This window comes from Passer domesticus, chromosome 2 (assembly GCF_036417665.1).
Source record: "Passer domesticus isolate bPasDom1 chromosome 2, bPasDom1.hap1, whole genome shotgun sequence".
In the NCBI taxonomy this organism is placed as follows: Eukaryota; Metazoa; Chordata; class Aves; order Passeriformes; family Passeridae; genus Passer; species Passer domesticus.
The window spans coordinates 6,184,945-6,203,651 of NC_087475.1; the positions used below are offsets into that span (position 1 = coordinate 6,184,945).

General features: G+C 43.4%; 1 protein-coding gene across 5 annotated transcripts in view; it reads left to right on the forward strand.

Annotated features, from left to right (window-relative positions):
• Positions 1-18,707, forward strand: part of AGPAT3 (1-acylglycerol-3-phosphate O-acyltransferase 3) — an 85,068-nt gene that overhangs the window by 15,941 nt on the left and 50,420 nt on the right. For 2 of the 5 annotated variants that reach the window (XM_064407000.1, XM_064406992.1), the window contains exon 2: positions 11,882-11,955. The exons of 2 other annotated variants lie outside the window; for them this stretch is intronic. The gene's annotated coding sequence lies outside the window, so the exon portion shown is untranslated. Of the gene's footprint in view, positions 1-9,714; positions 9,883-11,881; positions 11,956-18,707 lie in introns of those variants that run through there. One more of the 5 variants, XM_064406986.1, reaches the window with a different exon arrangement.

The window sequence follows — 18,707 nt, forward strand, 5'->3', positions numbered from 1 at the left end:
TAAGGTTCAAGGAGTCTCTGAATGTTGTTGTTCTTTTTGTCTGAAAAGACCTCTCAGATGTTAAGGCAGTGCGGGTTACTTGGTCACAAAGACTCTGGTTTTGTTATGACTCCTCTTAGATAGGTCTGTATAGATTCAGTTGTTTCGTATTTTGAGTAAGTATTTCCTATTTTTGAATACCCTTCTGGGAGGCAAAGCATAGAAGGGAAGGGGAGAAGTTTTGGGGGGGGGGGGCAGTTTACATATAGATTCCTTTTCTCTTAGTTTTGTCCCTATATCCAAGAGAAAAACAGGAACCAAGTTAGCTGTTTTTAACAATCAATTGCTAAGCAGAGCTTTAAACCTAGAAATTAGTAACTAGAAACCTTCCCTGTAGATCAGTAACTCATGCCCATCTCTAGTGACCAGCATTTAAAATGATGGTCACTAGAGAGATGGGCACAAGTTAAAATCCAGGTTATTGCACTGCTGAAAGTAAACATTTCTTTCCTTTGAAGTGCATCAAATGCTCGTTGCAGTAGTGGTTGATGTGATTTATTTCAGAAGGCATTCTGCTTATTTTTACCTAATTTTCTTTGTCTAAAGTACAGCCACTACTTTGAATATGGGTCAAAATATATTCTGCTTGCCAGTATGTACATTGAAAAAGTCTCACAGCAGTGTGTTCTAGAATTGTAATGGGTAAGTAATATGTAGTTCGTGCTTTCTAAAGATTTCAAATGATGTTTGGGGGTTGTAATGAAATGCTGCTTTGTGGTGTGACAAATCACTGGCAGCAGGGCTGGTAAAGTTTGGATTTAGGTCAGGAAGGAGGTGACAGCAGAGCCTGCAGCGCTGTGGTCAGGGCAGGACACGGGGTTGAAAAGCCAATTCTGGCTCTTGGCAAAATGCACTCGTGAGGAATCATAACCCCTCCTTGTGACCGTAAAAAAAAAAAACCCATCAGAGGTCCAGAGGGCAGCTGTGTGTTTGCCTTACCTGTGCCCTTTACCCTGGTTGTGTGCCTTTTCCAAGGGGTATTTATATTTTAAGCAACATGAGATTGCAGCGGGGCCGGTGAAGGACGTGAGGGGTGGTTTGAGGTGTGGTCAGAGCACGCTGGCTGCTCTCCCTGAGCCTGCCCTGCCACACAGGGCCCTCCCAGCACGGCCTCCCTCATCTTCTGACCTGCAGCTGGACACATCTGGAGGTGGCAGGGTGGGCAAACACACCTGGCCAGCCTCGTGCCGGGGATACAGTGGGGAAAGACCCCTTGGAGAAAGACCCCTGGATTTAGGAGAGGGCATGAACGTGGAGCTGGCCATCCCTCTGGGGCACTGAAGCTGAGGTGAGCTGTGTGAGCAGAAGGTGTTGCTGAGGCCAGGAATTCTGGCTGTGCCTGAATTCCTCTCTCCTGGAGCAGCTTTCCCTGCAGTGGGTAAGCCAGGGGTGGTTCCTGTGGATCTCTGCCACATTTTGTTATGACTCCTCTTATATAGGTCTGTATAGTTTCATTTTAAGTCATGCAGGTCTTTGGTGGGAAGAGTGGGGCAGCCTCGTTTCTCAGCTTGCTGGATGTGGTTTGGGATTTGATATTTCAAGGTGATGGTTGTGCTGGAGGGCAAAGTGAAGCTGGGAACTTGTTAAAGAAAAGCTGTAATCACAGAATCGTGGAATGTCCAGTGGTTGGAAGGGACCTTAAAGATGGTCTTGTTCCAAACCCTCCTGCCATGGGCAGGGACACCTGGAGCCAGCTTGTTCCAAGCACCATCCAGCCTGGCTTTGAACACTTCCAGGGCATCCACAACCTTCCTGGGCAACCTGTTCCCAGTGTCTGACCACCCTCACAGGAATGAATTTCTGCCTAATATCTAACCTAAATTTTTCCTCTTTCAGTTTGTACTGGTTACTCTTTGTCCTGTCACTGCAATTCCCTTACATGTCACCTCTGGAGTGAATATGTGGTCTTAAGCTATTTACTACTGAATGTGCTATACTTGGGATGCCCTGTCAGCATGGAATTCTGTTTTCTATGTGCCAGTAGATATTTTAACATTTAGTTACTAATACTGTTTTATGGATTCCATATTCCTGGAACAACACTAACTTTTTAAATTTCTCATCCACTTAGGATTTACTTGTGTATTTCTGTTCCCTCTGAGGATAACAAGGAAACATCTTGTGCTTCCTATATGGAAATAAATGAATGTGATGGATATAGAGAGGCACTTGACTTCTTTTTAATTTCTTTGTGTAGGAAGTGACTCTACTGTTCCATTTTAGCCTCTTGTGGCACCTGGAAAGTAAGAATCAGGGAAAGCCTAACCCTGTACTCAGGCTGACAAGGAGGTGTGAAAACAGACTACTGGTATGTGGATGCAGTTGAGTCTTTTTGGTGGAGCTTGAAGGCAGTCAGTCTTACTGCAGGACCCAGATCTGTCAAATTTAAATGACAAGGAGAAATCTGTTATTTTGGAATTTGATTGTTCATTTATCTTTTTTTTTTTTTCCCCACTGCCTTTCTTTGTGTTTAGAAATTTTATACAGAGAAAGGGGAAAACAACCCCAACTTGCTTATTTGGGTAGTGTTAGTTTCCTATGGTCAAATGTTGTGATTTCTTTTCTTCTTTGTCTTTGATTTTAAAACTTTAAAATCCATGCTGTGAAATGAATCTGGAAAACAGTAGGTAGATTAAAAAGGAATACACTTTACCACAAATAATGGAGCTCCCAAGAGCAGAGAGACTGGAAGCACAGGAAGAGAAGGCACACACAAGAAGGAATAAATCTCTTTGACTGCGCTGCTGAATGCTCAAAAGTCTTTCTGCATGTGGTGTGAGTAAATTGCCAGCTGTCTGTAGTGCTCAGGAATAATTATTCCCTTCTCCTTGAGTCACTCTGGAGTTGTTCAAGTCTAGCTGTACATGAGCAGGGCTTTTTCTGTTTCTTCTGATGCCTCCAGACTGAATGCTGCTTGGCACCACCCCGTGCACTGTGAGGCTCACTGAGCTGATCCAGGGTAGGATTGATGGGAGGCAAAACATGTTTTTGTTTTATATCTCTGCATATTGCAAGGGTTTTTGACTTTTGGGGTCTTTTTTTGTTTGTTTTGTTTTCCTCAGTGGATGAAACATATAGGTGGAAGTAAAAGAGGATGTGGTAAAGCTGCCTGTTTTTACTTCCCTTAGACTTCTAGCAGATTTATTTTCCCCAAGTTAGTTTTTGCCTGTGGCTTTTTGTATGCATATGATGCTGTGTGCATTTTCTGCCTAAGACAGGGCTCAGCTGCCATTAGCTTTTATGCACTGTTTATCCACTTGGAAGTTTCTGTTGTGTGTTTTGCTGGGTGTGATTTTTAGAGTAAAGAGAGGAGTAGACTTGGATCTTGGTGAGGGAATTCATCCCTTCCAGCACCCCTTGGAAGTTGCCATCATCCTGTGCCTGGCAGAGGTGAGAGGAGCCTGCTGTGCTGCCCTAAATAAACTTTCTTGCTGTGTTCAGGGAGGCTGATTGGTTTCATTGATAGAGCTGTAAACGAGACAAACCAGGCTGCTTTGAAGCCTCTGTGCCTAATGAATCAGTCAGGATGTTTTGATCTGTCCTGCACAGTTTTCCACCTGAGCTGCTCTTGACTATAAAGACCTGAACTCACACCATGATGTGGCAAACCCTTTTAATTTGGTTGTTGTTACTGGATCCTGTAGCTGTTGCTTAAAGAAGGCAGTAGAAAGAGCCTGGCTGGGCAGTCCCTTGCTTTTGTGTCCCTGTTCCTGGTGTCCCCTTTCCCTCTGCATAGATCACAATGCCTGCACACATCTGATCCCCCCCAGAGCTGCTGTCCAGGTAAAGTTTCGCTGCTTTCCCTTGTCATGGAGCTTAAAAAAAGTAAATGAACAACAGCTGCATTGATCAGGGCAGCGTGGAGAGGAATCAAGTGAGTTTACAAGAGCATCTGCTCCAACATTTTGCTTGGAACAGGGGATTTGTCACCCAGAAGAGTCAGGGTGAATATGTAGCATTTTTCTGGCTTATTGTCATGTGGGATTGTGTACTGCCTGCTCAGCTCAACTCTGGTCAGTGTGTTGCATGGCCAGATGGACCCAGGCTCCCTGTCTCTGGTGTGCTTGGAAAAGTTGTCTTTGAAATACTCAGTGATCTGAGAGAAAAAGCAAATAAAGTTGTCATATTTTCCCTCATGGCCCCTGCTTGCCCTGCAGAACTGTTTCCTGCACAGAATTGTTTTATCTTATTCCATTTATTTTCTCCCACACATCTTCTACTAAAAGAAATCCACTTATTGCATACATACTTTTAGTTTATCTTTTTAGGCTGCTTTTACTCATTCTTCCTCATTATCAGTATGGTTTCTTTGTTTCCTTCTGTATCTCTTTCTGTACTTTCTCTTACTTTCTTTTCCTTCCCGTTTTTCATTCCCTGATCCCTTTGCAGAGCCCCCCCTTGGCTTCTCAAGTCACAAGCCAAAATTAGAGGGTGTAGGAATTATCCCAGGTATGAACCCACATCTCATAAATCTGTGTGCAAACTGTAATTTCTCTCCAAGGGAAGCTTCCAAACTTGATTTAAAATTTTTTTGGTTACAAAAAATCCTGACCCTCTGGAAGTTGTTCCAGGGGATGCTGGTCTTTGCTGAAGTATGTGGCTTGTGACCTCTTTGATTTTTAGTTTCATCCAGCATCTTTGTTCACTCCCATTGCTTCTCCTGCCTCTCTGATGGAGTTGTCTTTATATGCTCTTCCTCCCCTCACTCAAGATCTGTCCCAAAACCTCATGTGCATGTTTTCCTCTTCACCATTTCTTCAGGACCTAATTTTTATGCCTTTTGAGTAGAGTTACTGACTGGTTTGAAAGCCATTGAGTGAATACTAGAAGACTGTTTTTATGGTTCTACTCTTCAGGCTGACTTTGGAGGCAGCAATCATCTCAAGTCCTGAGTCTCACCAGGCTCAGGAATTTGCTGTGCTTGTAGAGCCCTCCCTAAGTTTTCAGTGGCTCAGCATTTAGAATTTTTTTTTTAAAATCTGCTGCTTTGCTTTTCCAGGTCCCTGTCAAGACTTTTTTTGGGGAAAATAGACCTTTTGGTCATACGGAAAAAAACTCATTAAAAAACCAGCAGGACTCCTTCACTGGACTCTGTATTTTTACAATCCTGATAGGCAGTGCCACAGTTGTATTTGTATTACAACAGTGTGGCCCTGTTTGCTTTAAGCCCTGTGTTTTTCAGGACTGGAAAGAAGTCCTTGAGGCTATTGGTTTCTCAGTTCATGAAGGCAGAGCTGGAAGATATTTGAGGAGAACAAGTGGATTTTTACCACCCTTCAGTCAGACCAAGGCTTTTCTGTGGAAAACTGGTGCTTGCCTTGGAAAGGTCAAATATGTGTTCAAATAACAGCGTGCAGGAACAGAAAACCCTTTCAGAACAGGTGTCCAGAGATGCAGTAGAAGTTATCTGCTTGTCTCTTATTATACCTGTCACCAGAGAAATCTGGTGAATGAGTCTCCAGTTTCCAGCAGGAGAAATAAGTTACAGTGAACAATAAGAGACCCATGGGGAGTGCCCAAGGCATCGTCTTTCACACAGACTGAAAGCTCTTTTCTTCTGTGCAGGAAAAGAACAAATAAGGAAAACGTTACTCTGCTACTGATGGGACACATGTGAGGCATTAGGAAAAATTAAAAGGTCGAGTTACTTGCAGTTCTCTGAAGTTAGATCCTTATCTCTGTGCTGAGAGAATTGAGAGAAGGGTTGTTTTTTTTTACTTCCAAGGAAAAAGGAGAGGACCAGTCAGTCTGGCACAGGAATATAAACCCACTTCTGTTCCTCAAAGTATAAAAATTGCTTGGTGGAACAGATTGAGTTGTGCGAAGAACCCTTGGAGCACGTGTACATTTGCAGTTGTAATTTTCTGTTACGTGCTTCACAGAATCATCAATAGCATCATGGAATGGGAGGGGTTGGAAGGGGACCTTGAAGATCATCTCATTCCTACACCCCTGCCATGAGCAAGGACACCTTCCACTAGACCAGGTTGCTCAGGACTCCATCCAACCTGGCCTTGAACACTTCCAGGGATGGTTTTTGCCTCTGCATGGAGAGGAGGAAATTGAACTGCTGATTCTGCATCCCTTACCTGTAGAAGCCCCTCCTGAAGATGTTTTTGCCTATGGAAGTGAGCATGTATAGGGTATAGAGGCCCTACCTGGTGCTTCATACTCTTGTTTTATTCTGAGGATTTTTAAGCATTTTACAAAATAATTTTATAGAAAAGACTTGAAGTTCATTTTGCATTTAACTTTATGAAAGGTTAGTGAGTGAAGTTAACAGTACAGACTTAAGGCCAGTGGACCTCAAGGTGCTGTATAAACCATCCTCAAACTTGTACAGGTTTCAAGAAATACAGATGTGGGCATGTGACAAGCTCATCACTTTTGGGTGCACACAACTGCAGTCCTTCTAAGGACAGAATCATGGATATGTGTTTCCCTTGATATTTGCCATGTGTTGCAGAATATTTTCTGTCTTGTTATTACTTGCATGTGCAGTACCAAGAGCCTTGGGTTTTGCTGTGCCAGCACTTTGGAGTTGGAACGCCTGTGAATTTCCTAAAGGAATGTGCTTGTTCCTTTCATGCTGGAGGATGTGCTCGGCTGGGGATGAGGATTTTGGCCAAGAACACTGCACCAAAATGTTCCCCACACGATGGGCTGCTTCTGCATCAAATTCAGCAGCTGTTTCCTTGTATTGCTGTCTTCTGCAGTGCTGTCCTCTGCCAGTTCTCCCTTTTCTCCCTAAGGAGAATGCACACTGGAGAGCTGATTCATCAGCCCAGTGAAGAGCTGTGCTCAAATTAGTCCTTTCCCCAGGCTTCAGAGTATTGTCCAGACATGAACAGGAATGGATGGCACTAGGTATGAGTGTACAGCTCTGGTAAGGATTTATCCTGTGTGTTTCTGAGGGTCCTGTTATCCTATTTGGAAGTAGAACTGTTTCTGTCCCCTTTTGCAGGCAGCTGCCAGATCTGCTTAGTTTGTTCCCTACACTGACCATTTTTATTCCTTTTATCCCTGTCTCCCCAGATTGGCTGTTCTCTGTTGTCCAACCCCAGTAAGAGAAGTGAACTACCTGATAAAGAGATATATTTATTTTGTTCTGCAGCTGGTTCTTCTCTAACTGGGGAGCCACCACTGAGGATTTACATCTAGGTGCCAATAAAGTGAGTGCATGAGAGATCTGCTTTCTCTCAGATTTCAGTGGCTCAGTGCTTCTGGCTGGAGAGTAGGCCAACATTTATTATATAGAGAGCAGGAGCAGAGAAAGCAAAGAACAACAGATTACTGAAAAATTCTTTCCGTCTCTAATATATTCATAAAGATTTGGGATTTCCCACACACACTTGAGTTAAAATATTGCTCCTCATGTCGGGATGAGCCTGGATGTAAGGAAACCTTCCCTCTCTCCTTTGTTTTCTCCTTTCTGTAGGTTCTGGATGAGTATCCAGAATGGTGGAGACAGGGAAGCTCAGGGTAGGAGACATCTTCAGAGCATGTCTGAAGCAGTGGGAGTGGGTGATGCTTCATGGCAAGCTGTGGAAGGGAGATGTTTGGAGAGCAGTGGTTCAATGAAGCACTTGATGGTGGTACTTGCTGCAGTGCTCTGGCTGGTCTGGGACACAAGAAGACAACTCTGTAAAAAAAAAAAAAAGTAAAAAAAATGATTGTAAGGATTGGCCCCTTGTCATCCACCCTGCTTAGACTCTATTAGGTTACCCCCTAACTTGTTTTGGCCAAATTTGGCCTTCTGGCCTCTCTTGTAGCAGCACTGGTCAAGCTTAAGAGCAGAACTTGGAGTAGCAGTGGCTGCATTGCCTGGCAGGGTGCGTGCCAAAGTGGAGTCCTGCCCTTGCCTGGAGCTCTTCATGTGCCTTGTGAATCAGCACAGAGTCCACTGAAGAAGAAAAAGACTACAGCAATCTGCCCTGAGCCCATGGCATTCATATCCTGAGAGGCTGCTTAATACTGGCTCTGTGTGTGATAACCTCTGGGTGTTTGAATGTCGTGCTTGGAGGAGGAAAGGGGGAAAATACACCCATGTGAAGTGTTCAGACTCAGGATATTGCTCAAACTGGAAATCAAAGGACTATGTGGTGTGCTTTTCTGTCGTTATCAGTAGTTCAAACAGACTTGCTAATCCCTGTTTTTTTTTCTAGTAGCTGTGGCGATTATAACCACAGTGAGAAAGGTACATATTGTAAGGAAGATTAAAAAAAATTAAATTTACCTGTCTATCTGAAGCAAAAGTTTATAGAGACAAACAAACCCCCAGGAACAGAACTGTACTGCAGTATGGCACATAATTCTCACAATGCTTTTTAGCAGAAGTCTTCTCTTCTCCTCAATGCCAATGCTGGGCTTTGGCTGGGATTTTGGAGCTGTTCTCTGGGGATTTTTCTCCATACAGGAGAGGATCCCTTTGCCAGTGGAGCTGAGTGGCTGTGTCTGCTTTGATCCCATGTGCAGTGCAGTATGAGCAGGCCAGGAGAGCAGATTTGTTTTACTTGCTTTGTCCTGTTCATGTTCTTTACATTTGAGGTATCCTAGTCCCTTGACTGTCCTTCCTGTGCATGTGCTGCAGAGCTCTCTGGAGGAAACCTGTCCCCTGGATCTCTGTTCCTTGGACTGTTGCTCCAGGAAGTGTCAAATTATCCTCTTCCCCACTTCACAGGGATGAAGCTAGAGTGTCATTTCCCTGACAGTGGTGTCTGTGTAAGCCCCTTGTGGGAACAAACTTTATTTCTCTTCCTGCTCCCTTGAGTGACCTATGGAACTGGCTGCCTGAATCCTCACTTGGTTTCTGAGATGAGGGTGGTGTCAGGGGCTGGGTGTTTTTCACCATCAGCTCTCCAGAAGCTCACCCAAAAGACCAGGCTCTCACCTTTCTGCACATCCTGGTGTTTGAGGAAGACAGGAAAGGAGCTTTCTCTCAAGTTTTGCAGCTGCTTTTTCTCTGGCCCCATGAAGAAGCTCAATCCAGCTGGATGCCATTCCTCTCAATGTGTGAAATGATAAGGAGCAGGCACAGGGTTTTGCTGTGAGAAGAGGCACAGTCAAAGTCTTCTTCCACCCTGTGGTATCCTTGAGTGGAATTTCAGCAGCTCAGGCCTTGCTCAAGAGAGCGACTGTCATCTGTAAAGTCTTGTGAGCCTCAGTCCTTAGGAGTTGTAAGCTGATGTGGGGTAGGTGTAGTTATGGTCAAGGTTCCCAAGGATGTCTTCCAGACCCTTTTACCATGTAATGGAAGTTTTCAACAAAGTAACCTGGTTATTTTCCTTCTGTGTATCCCCAGGCAGCGTGAGCAGTATTGACTCCAGCCTGGTGCCTTGACCAGGACCACTGTCAAATAAACACTGGGGACAGTTCTTTGCTATTCCTGCTGACTGCAGGCCATGGAAAGGTATTTCCAGGCCAGGACCTCATGCCTTGCCTGATGGAGGTGGCACCTTCTGCCTGGTTCTGCCTGCACAAAAGGCTGGATACAAATATCTGCTGTGGACACTGAGGAGGTCATTTCGGCCTCACACATCTGCTCCAAAAAGTTGGAGTCCCCAGCATGGGTCTCATCTTGTTATAAGACACTTGTCACAGAGGAAAACCGTTGTGATGAGTATCTTGGAATGGACATAGTGGAACAGGGGAACAAAACTTTGTGCCATGAGCACTGATGAATAAAAAGCAAGAGATGGATCCTGAATCTGCTTAACCCACCCTCCCCATTTGTTCACGCCTGTGTGTGCACATGTGTGTATACACTCACCTTTTGTCCCTTTTGATTATCCTATACAGCATTTTTGCTGGGCCTCCAACCCTTTGGATCTTCTTCATTTCCAGGTTCGTGCCTCCTGTCCCTTTCCTTGAGGAGACCTCGAGGGGAGCGGGCTTCAGGGCATTGAGACCCCTCACTTGGAGTGGTGTCTCTGCTTTGCTGGGCTGAGAAAGGCAAATTTAGCAAAACCTCTGTTAGCTGTTGGCATCTCAAGGGAAGGAGCTGCTGAGGGAAGGCAGTGGTGCCTAGAGTTTTTAGGACTAGGATAACCAGTCCCATATCCCAAGCGTGCCTATGGGGGATTTAGGCCAGGCTTATTTGGAAGGCAGTATAAACCAATAGACCGTGCTTCTGTGCTCATCTTTGTCTTGGGAAAGGACATTTTGAAGCAGAATGATACCAAATAAAGCTGAAAATAGTGGTGGTGTTCAGCAGTGATGAGGAAGATGACAGAAGGCAGGGCAAATACTGAGGAAAGAACACACAAGAGGCTGGAGAGGCCTCAGCGGAAGGCAAAGCAGAGCACAAAGGATTGGGAGCTGCAGAAATGATGGTTAACATCAAATATAAAAGTGCATTACTTATAAAAGTGCAAAGGGAGCTACTCTGTTTAGTTGCTGCCTTTGATGCTGGCTGTGTCTGGGATTGGATGTGTTCTTGCTGGACTTCCCTTGTTGCTTTCCCCACCTTCTCATAGCAGAGGCAGGTGCCAGAGGTCATGTTGCAGTCTTAAATCCTCTGAAAAGTTATTTTTGTCCCTTGTGTGCTCATGGCTGGTCCAGGGAGTGACCCCCTCAGTTTTTTGTGTCCTTGGCAGCTTTGTGTTTGTGGCCTGTGTTGAGGAACCAGCTGGGACCTGGGGGATGTCTGCTCAGAGGAGCTCATCAGGGAGCTGAGCAGGACGTGTGAGCAGCTCTAATTACAGTGGGTTATACCTGGCTGTGTGCTGCCTTTCAGGGCACAGGTTGTATGTGGTCAGTTTGACACCCAAATACTAAAAAAATCCACACAACAGCTAAGTTTGGGCATTAAATAATAGGGGAAAATGAAGATTGCAAAGAGGCAAACCCCATTTCATTCGCAGTGCAGGTTTCTGAACAAACTTCTCTTGACGTGCTTATTCTGGAATTTAATCCATTCTGAAAAAGGGATTATTTAATTCACAAAAGATAGACAAACTGCCTCAGAATTGTCATGTGAACTAAATGGCATTTAATCTAGGAAATAAGAATAAATCAGATGTGCTCCTTCTGCCACAGATGAACTTTCCTTAAGCAAAACTAACTTCATTTTCCTTAATGTATGTGTTTTGTTGTTTGTTTTTAATAATCAGAGAGGATAAAAAGCATCTGATTTCCCACTAAGGTTTTGCATGCTTCTACTTTCTTGCTTTGGGGTACTTTACAGTGATAAAGAAACTTTTTTTTTAATTAGTAGAGGAGGAGAAACAGTGAGAGAATTGCCTTTTTTGGTGAATTTTATGTTGCTATGACAAGAGGATCCTTGAATTCAAACTAGATATTTTCTTGTCTTCAGTTTTCTGCAGAAGACTAAAATGAAATCACAGTTGCATGGGAAACATTTTAACCAGCAGGGAAAATATTTCACAACAAGACAGAGTTAGGTGGGTTTGATCAGTTAAAAGCTTTCAGAAGAGCTTGTTTTTAAATTAACCTGGAGTCGTTCTGGCTTCCACAGTGCAACAGTTACGTAGTGCAAGGTCTTTGTAGACAAATATACAAAGGTCAGTCTGAGATTGAGGTAATTAGGGCATGTATGTTTTTAACTTCCAAAGCATATTACTCTTTTGAAGATCCATACTTTTACCTTGTGGAAAATCTGTGACTTGGGTGATTTGCACTGCATGAAGGTTGTAATAACCTGCCACTGACCAAACCTATTTATCTGATACCAGTGTGTGTGCTGAGCATGGTTTCATACTCTGGAGTCCCCCAGCCATCTGTTGTTTACCCTGGGATCAGAGAGCTGTCCATGTGTAGGTAGTGCCAGTTGGTAAAATACTTAAAGGGCATGGCTGAGTGATGGGACATGTCTGTCTTATAGGTAGGGAGTACCTGGAAGGAAAACAGAGTTCTTCAAGGTCAGAGGAGAGAGAGATTTCAAGCTAACACACAGAGGTATGTATTGTCTTTCCCCATCCCATCCCAACTCCTGCTGTTCCAATGGGTGTGTTGAGAGATCTGGCATAATGCAAAAATCTAAAATAGCCATGGCTAGATAACAGCTGTCTTTCTAGAGCAGCAAATTAAAATACTGTTAGCTTCAAAAAGCAAGTTTTCTTCCCAGTTTTGTTAATGTAAGACCCTGTCTTAAACTATTTTCTTCTTTTAGTGAAAGTTTACTGCAACTAGCAGAAGCTTCCTTGACACAGTTTTGCTTTTCCTGTTCACTTGATATATCACTTCCCACACAAATAAGCCACACCACACCTTTGATTAACTGTACCTTGTCCTTGAAAAGAAATCTTCAGCTAATTTGCATAAGATCAGAGGCACAAGGTTGTTGGGGTAAATATATTGGAGATAGAGGGCCAGGAGTCTTCAGGGAAAGAAGGTAAAAGCTATAAGGGAAGAGGATAAGGAAGAAATTAAGTTGTCTTTTATAGTTTATTTGTATGAACTGAGCTGCTGCTGTTCCTGCTGATTTAAGGGTTTGCTGCAGTGTGGTGTGTCCTGGAGTTTGGGGCTGTGGTTTGTGTTGTTTTTAACAGGTAACTCACAAGGTGTCTTGATGGCTTTTTGGGGGGTTAGACAATTAGAAATACTTAAAAGTGGCAGTTTTTAAGCTTGAGTCTGAAGAGTGGCATCTGATCAGAATGACAGATTAAACTGAGGAGTTTGCTTCCTGTGTGGACGGGTTGGTTTTTGGGTTTGGGTTGCTTTAAGCCTGTCTTTGAAGCTGAGGAAGCATTGTTGTGTGTGTGCCCTTAATCCTGTGTGGTTGAATGGGTGGTGTGATGTACTTGTTGCAGTGCTCAGTAGTCAGGAGTCATAAAGCAGACTTCCCAGTAGGGTGTATTTTATGGTAATGCTTCATCAGAGATTGTGCTTCTTTTAGAAAGACATAAAGGAATAAATATAGAACAACTCGCATGCTAAAAATAACCACTGGCATTGACGTCTACTTTTTTTTCCCCCCCTTTAAAAGAGACCTTTTGGATTTTTAGCAAGATGCATCATATCTGCTCAGAATCCTTTTGGCTCCAGTGATGTCTTGAGGGACAGACAAGTCAGCTGATCTTAGAAAATAGCTTATCTTGGTTAGATTGAGGAGTGCAGTGTGGGAATAGAGCAGATGCTGAGGAAGAGACTCAATGTGGGTAATGGAATGAGAAGTTGGTTTAATTACTGCAGCTGTAGAAGATGGGCATTTATGATGTTGAAGGTTAGAAGACTGTTCAGCTCTTGTGTTTACGGGGAAAAAAAAATAGGATACTTCAACCAGACCCTGAGATATGTAATGGATCTCACTGAAAAGATGGTCCCTTGATGGGAAATCTGCTTTCACTGAATGGCTTCAGTTACAGTCTGGGATATAGTAATTCTGGCATCCTTTTAACTGTGAGATGAGGGAATTAATAATCTTCTGAAAGGTCTCTAGTCCTAGAAGCTGAGATTTTCGTAGCAGGAGGATGACTTACTTGAAGTGGATTTTCAAGTCATGCTCAATTTGCAGATGAGCTGCTGTGGACACAATTCCTTGCACATACCTGGCCACTTGATTCTGTTCCAAATAGGGAACTTTGTGATCTGTAGTGTGAGAGTGAACTGGTGAATCAGCTAACACTTGTAAATCAGTTTAAGATTAGATTATTACTTCAGTGCCCTTTGAAATGTAGGAATTCAGTGCCAGGCTTCTTTATTTATGTGCAGACATTTCAGCATCCACAAACCCTGGGATCAGCCCAGGCTCACCCCCCTGCCCTGGTGCTGTCAGGGGTGGGTGTGTGGTGCAGGGGGATGAGGGCTCAGCCCCTTTGGGCATCTCACAGGCTGTGCAGCATCAGCCAGGTGCTGCTTTATGATGGTTGGAGCAGCCCATTCCTGCAGAGCACTCCAGGGCTCATCCACAGCCCCTCTTCCTCCATGGCTGAGCCTTCGTCCCCCTGCCTTCCCAGAGGGGGTTGCTGTGGCTGCTTCTCCCTTTGAACTTGAGAACAGGGCAGATGTAAACTGCAGTTTGGACACAAAAATAGCCAGCACCTGCTTCAGTCAGGCTGGGCTGGGCTGGCCAGGCTGAGGGGTCTGGTGAGGATTTCTCTGCCTGTCACAGTGGGGTGGCCGTGGGGAGGAGCATGGACAGGCTGCTCCCTGGGCTCTGCAAGATTCATAAAACACCCATGCTGTGTCACCCTTTGGTCATGAGTATTTTTGTCTCCTCAGCCCCACGCTCTTCTGTTTGACTTGGTTTCTTTCCCCCTCTCCCTGCCTTTAACCAAATTTACTCTGTCATTCTGTTTGACCAAGAAGGGCAGTGTATAGAGAATGCTTCCTGGTAGGAATTAATTACATTGTTATTTTAGATTGCTAGCCTCATCAGGCTTCTGGAAATCTGTTATTTATGTATATTTGTGGTTAATTAAAAATGCTATTAAGATGGTATTAAAAAACTTCCCTTGTGTAAACACAGGGGAAAAAAGATGGTTCAAAACTCCAGTGTACAGGTTCTCCTGCAGAAGATGATCTAGGTCTTCTCCACCTCCACTGATATTCTGTTGAAGATTGTATTTTGAATTTTTTGTCATTATTTTATTGTTAGACACTGTTCCCTGGTATGAGTATGAATATCTATAGTATGAGTATGCAGATGTGTAATTTTTCTGAGAGCCTGAAGAGATGATGCATTCAAAATTATCATCTCATTCACTATGAAATTACTTCACCCATAACAAAGAATAATATTATTTTTCTCAGGGTAGAGGTGTATGAAACTGGTTTTTTCCTTGTTTTGTCCTGGAGTGAGATATGATAGCAAATGTTTCACTGTTGTCTCTTCAGATCTTACCTGCAGCAGTTCAGAATTTTAAAGGTTTCTTTAAATGACTTTTACCTTTTTAGTGCAGAGTGCTGAGGACAGGGAGCAACCTTCATTAGTTTAAGTGCTTTATAATAGATTTTATATCTAAAGTGCACTTCATTAAAGTTCTTAACTAGATTGCCATTCTAGAGCCTTTTAATTTCACTCCAACTTGAATTACGAATAGCGAATAAACAAATATTGGTAGTTGGTTTAATCCAGGCAGGGGGAGTAAAATAACTCCTGAGGAGGAGGATGCCTGAGCTTCACACAGTTTGTGCCCAGTGAGTGTCCCTTGGATGATGTCCAGGGTGAGGTGCATGACAGTGAAGTGAGGCAGAGCAGGGACAGGGCTGGGCGATATTTTTAGCCAAGCCTGCTTGACTTGTGACCCTGGTGACAATCTCTTGCTGAAGGGGGCTGAAAGGAGCCTGGGTGAGCTCAAGGTGATGTGATCTGGGATGTGCAGGTGGCTGAGAGTTTTAATCCTGATGTCACTGCCACGTCACCTGCAGATTTTCGTTTTGGAGCCTTGTGGATTCAAAGCTGGTAAAGGAAAGGAATTTCTGCCAAAGATTCCCTGCAGTTCTCAAATCCCATGAGGCAGCTCCTTCCTGTTACCTTTGCCTGGGAGTTCCTAAGGAAATTATTAATTTGGAGTAACTGGAAGGTCTGCTTGTGGAAGATCAGAGCATGAAAGTTAATGATCAATTGCTTCTTGTTACTGGGTAATTATGGAGAATTGTATTTAGGATTTTTTTTTTCCTGACTGAAGTCCACTTAAAGACATACAGCTCTAAAAGTGACCTATAAATCTATTGCACACCAAAGAAAACATCACAGCATTAGGAGAAAAGCTGATGCAGCACCTGGGGCCAGTTCAGGGACCCTCAGCCCCAGGGTTTGAGGCAGGGCACAAAATGAAGCTGGCAGAGGACCACTGTAGTGAAAGGGATGTGCTGGTCAGCCAGAGGAAATTATGGGGAAGGATGTTTGCAACTGATTTTTTTGTTTGTTATTTAAGAACAAGTGAAAGAGGAGGAGAAATTAGTGAGTTAAGCTTATCCCTTGCTCTGCAGATCACTCCTGTGTGTGTCCCACACTCAGCTCTCTCTCAGTAGTATTTCAGTGCTGATTGCAGCACCTCTCCTTGTTTCTGAGGAAGGCTGTGCTTTAAAAAGCTCTGTGTTCTGCTATTGCCATAAACATTTTCTATAATGGTTTTATTCTAAGAAAAGAGTCTTCCAGTGTTTAAAAGAAAAAAGCAATTCTTGGAATTACTCTGAAAGTGACAGACATTATATATTGCAATAAGAAGAAAAAAAAATGTACAATTAGTAGTCATTTAAAAAAATAATTTAGGTCCTTTCTCAGAGCCTACTTCTTCCCAGAAGTCAATTTAGGCAACATTTATGGATGAGCTTGCATCCACATTCAAGATTTATTCACTATTTAAATTTCATTAATAAACCCATCTAAAACCCCAAGCATTCCCAAACACAAGGAAATGCAGAAACCTTGGCTAAGCCTGCTCAAATTCCCCTCTTACACTTGCTCTCTTATGCTGTTTGTCATGTAGGCCTTTAATGAGGGATAAATAATGGGAAAACCTCAGAGGTAAGCAGGCTGTAAGAAAATGCAAGGCTGTAAGAATTTACTCTTGGATCTAAACCTGTCTGGACTGAAACTGGGATTAGATTTCCCAGGACAGGGCACACTTCACTTGGTTCAAAGATGCTCAGCCCTGGTTGCTTAGGGCAGCTGTGTTTTTCCCAGCTTCCTTTTCACATGGCTGTGGTTTCCTGTCCTGTATTTAAAATTCTCTCCCATTTGAAACTCTGAGTGAGATGAAAGTTTTGCAGCACTGTAGTGCTAAACTTAAATCAGGATAAGTCCTGAGTCCTGCTCAGGACTTACCCTGATTCTGGGCTCTAGCAACAGGAGAATTACAGCCTCTTTCACCAAGAATAATTCCATCTCTTCAAGTTGGACCAGAGTTGTATCAAACCTGCTGCAATGACCTCAGACATCACCTCCTCCAGGTGTTGCCAACCACTGCAGGAAGGACCATGGGCAGCTGCTTCAGCCCCTGCAGCTCACAGCAGGAAAATTACAGAGCAGTTTGCCTGTAAAAAGTGAATGATGATAAGGACCCACCTCTCTGTGCTGTGGATTGGAGCAGCTGAGGTGGGTGCTGTGGAGCACTGATCCCTGGCAGAAGGCTGGGATGGACAAGAGGGGGCAGTAATGTTTTAGGCTGCCACAGCTGAACCTGCTCCAGGGTGTTTATCCATCAGAACCCTGGCTCCACATGGTTAGGGACAGAGTCAGGTGAAACTGATGGGCTGCTGGAGCTCAGGTTCTCACGATGAGTGAACACAGAAATTTGTGGAATTACGAGATCACAGATACATTTACCCATTTAATTCTTGCTTGTCTTTGAGAGAAGCTCAGAACTGAAGGGTTTTGTTGCAAGTTGCAGTGGAAAATGAATAGCTTTGTTTGCTGAAGAAGTCTCATTTCCATCTTGGAAAGGAGAGAATTTGTCTGTCATTGGTCCATCTAGGGCAGTAGTCTGGCTTATAATGGATTTCTCTACTACAGGATTTACAATCAATGCAGTGGCTGGTATTTGGTTTGTTATTTCTGTGTCATTCAAGATTCCAGTTCTCTTTTCTCTCTACTTACACCACCTCTGACAGCTGTGGCAAGAGGGTTCACAGGTCAGTTATGGATTATGAGGGAGGAGACCACTTCTGATTGTTTGTTGTACATCAATCATAACTTACTGACATCCTCTCTCGTTTTCCTTCTGACTCCTTTTTCTGAAAGTGCCTTCAAGTCAATAATTTCCAGTTTTCTTTAGGGCAGTGTTTTGTTTTTAGAGGCTCTCTTTCTGAGAGGTGATGGTCCTAGCTGTAGGATGGTAGCAGGAAGGAATTTTTTGGAGTCATTCTGTCAGTGATGGATGATTCCATAAGACATTGAAAGAGGGGCATGCCATGAAATCAGCTTTGCTATCTGGGGAGAAATTCAGCTTGTGATTAAAAATACATTATCATTTCTCCCCCTTTTCCTCCTGACATTAGTCCATCAATATCAGGTTATTATATAGAAGATGACCTTTAGAGAGGGAACCAAGCTGTGGAACCAGGGGAACCATGGATTTAAAGATATTGATGCTTCCTACAGTGAGGAAGAAAGCTGACCAGAAAATACTTTCAGTAGTTTTAATAAATTATTTAAGAATAAGGAAAGAAGGGGTGGAGGAAATAAAAAGGAATGAAATGTTCTCCTTGTGAGATGATGCTGAAGATGGAGTTGTGAATGGCCGCTTTTAAGTCTTGTATGCCTTGGTTGTTGGAGCACTCAGAATATTTTCAAAGCTGTGGTATCACAAAGTAGCTAATGGAAACATGGGTTTGAAGGTTATATTGAATTCAGTACAAGGTACTGTGCAAGAAAGAAACTGTGTGTTTAAGTGCATGCACATTTATATTTAATTGCAGGACAGTTTTGAAATGGAAAAATACTTGTGAGTGTGTGCTTAAATGTGACTCTCATCCTCAATGTACTGCCTAAATCTCTTTGTTCCATTTTAGAAGACATCAGAAAAGCAATTTGATACAGCTTGCAGTGTCCAGTACATGGTGTTTTATATATATATATATGTCTCAATATTTTTTTTTCCAAGTGAGAAAGGTGAGGATCTCAAATGGGAAGAGCTTCTCTCTCATTCTTTGGGGCTCAGGTACCTCTTAGCCAGCACCAGTACAATAAACAGTGCCAGATCAAAGCTTCCTTTCAGATTCTGTTCTCTTGCATAACACTGCTATGCTTCAGTCTTGAACCA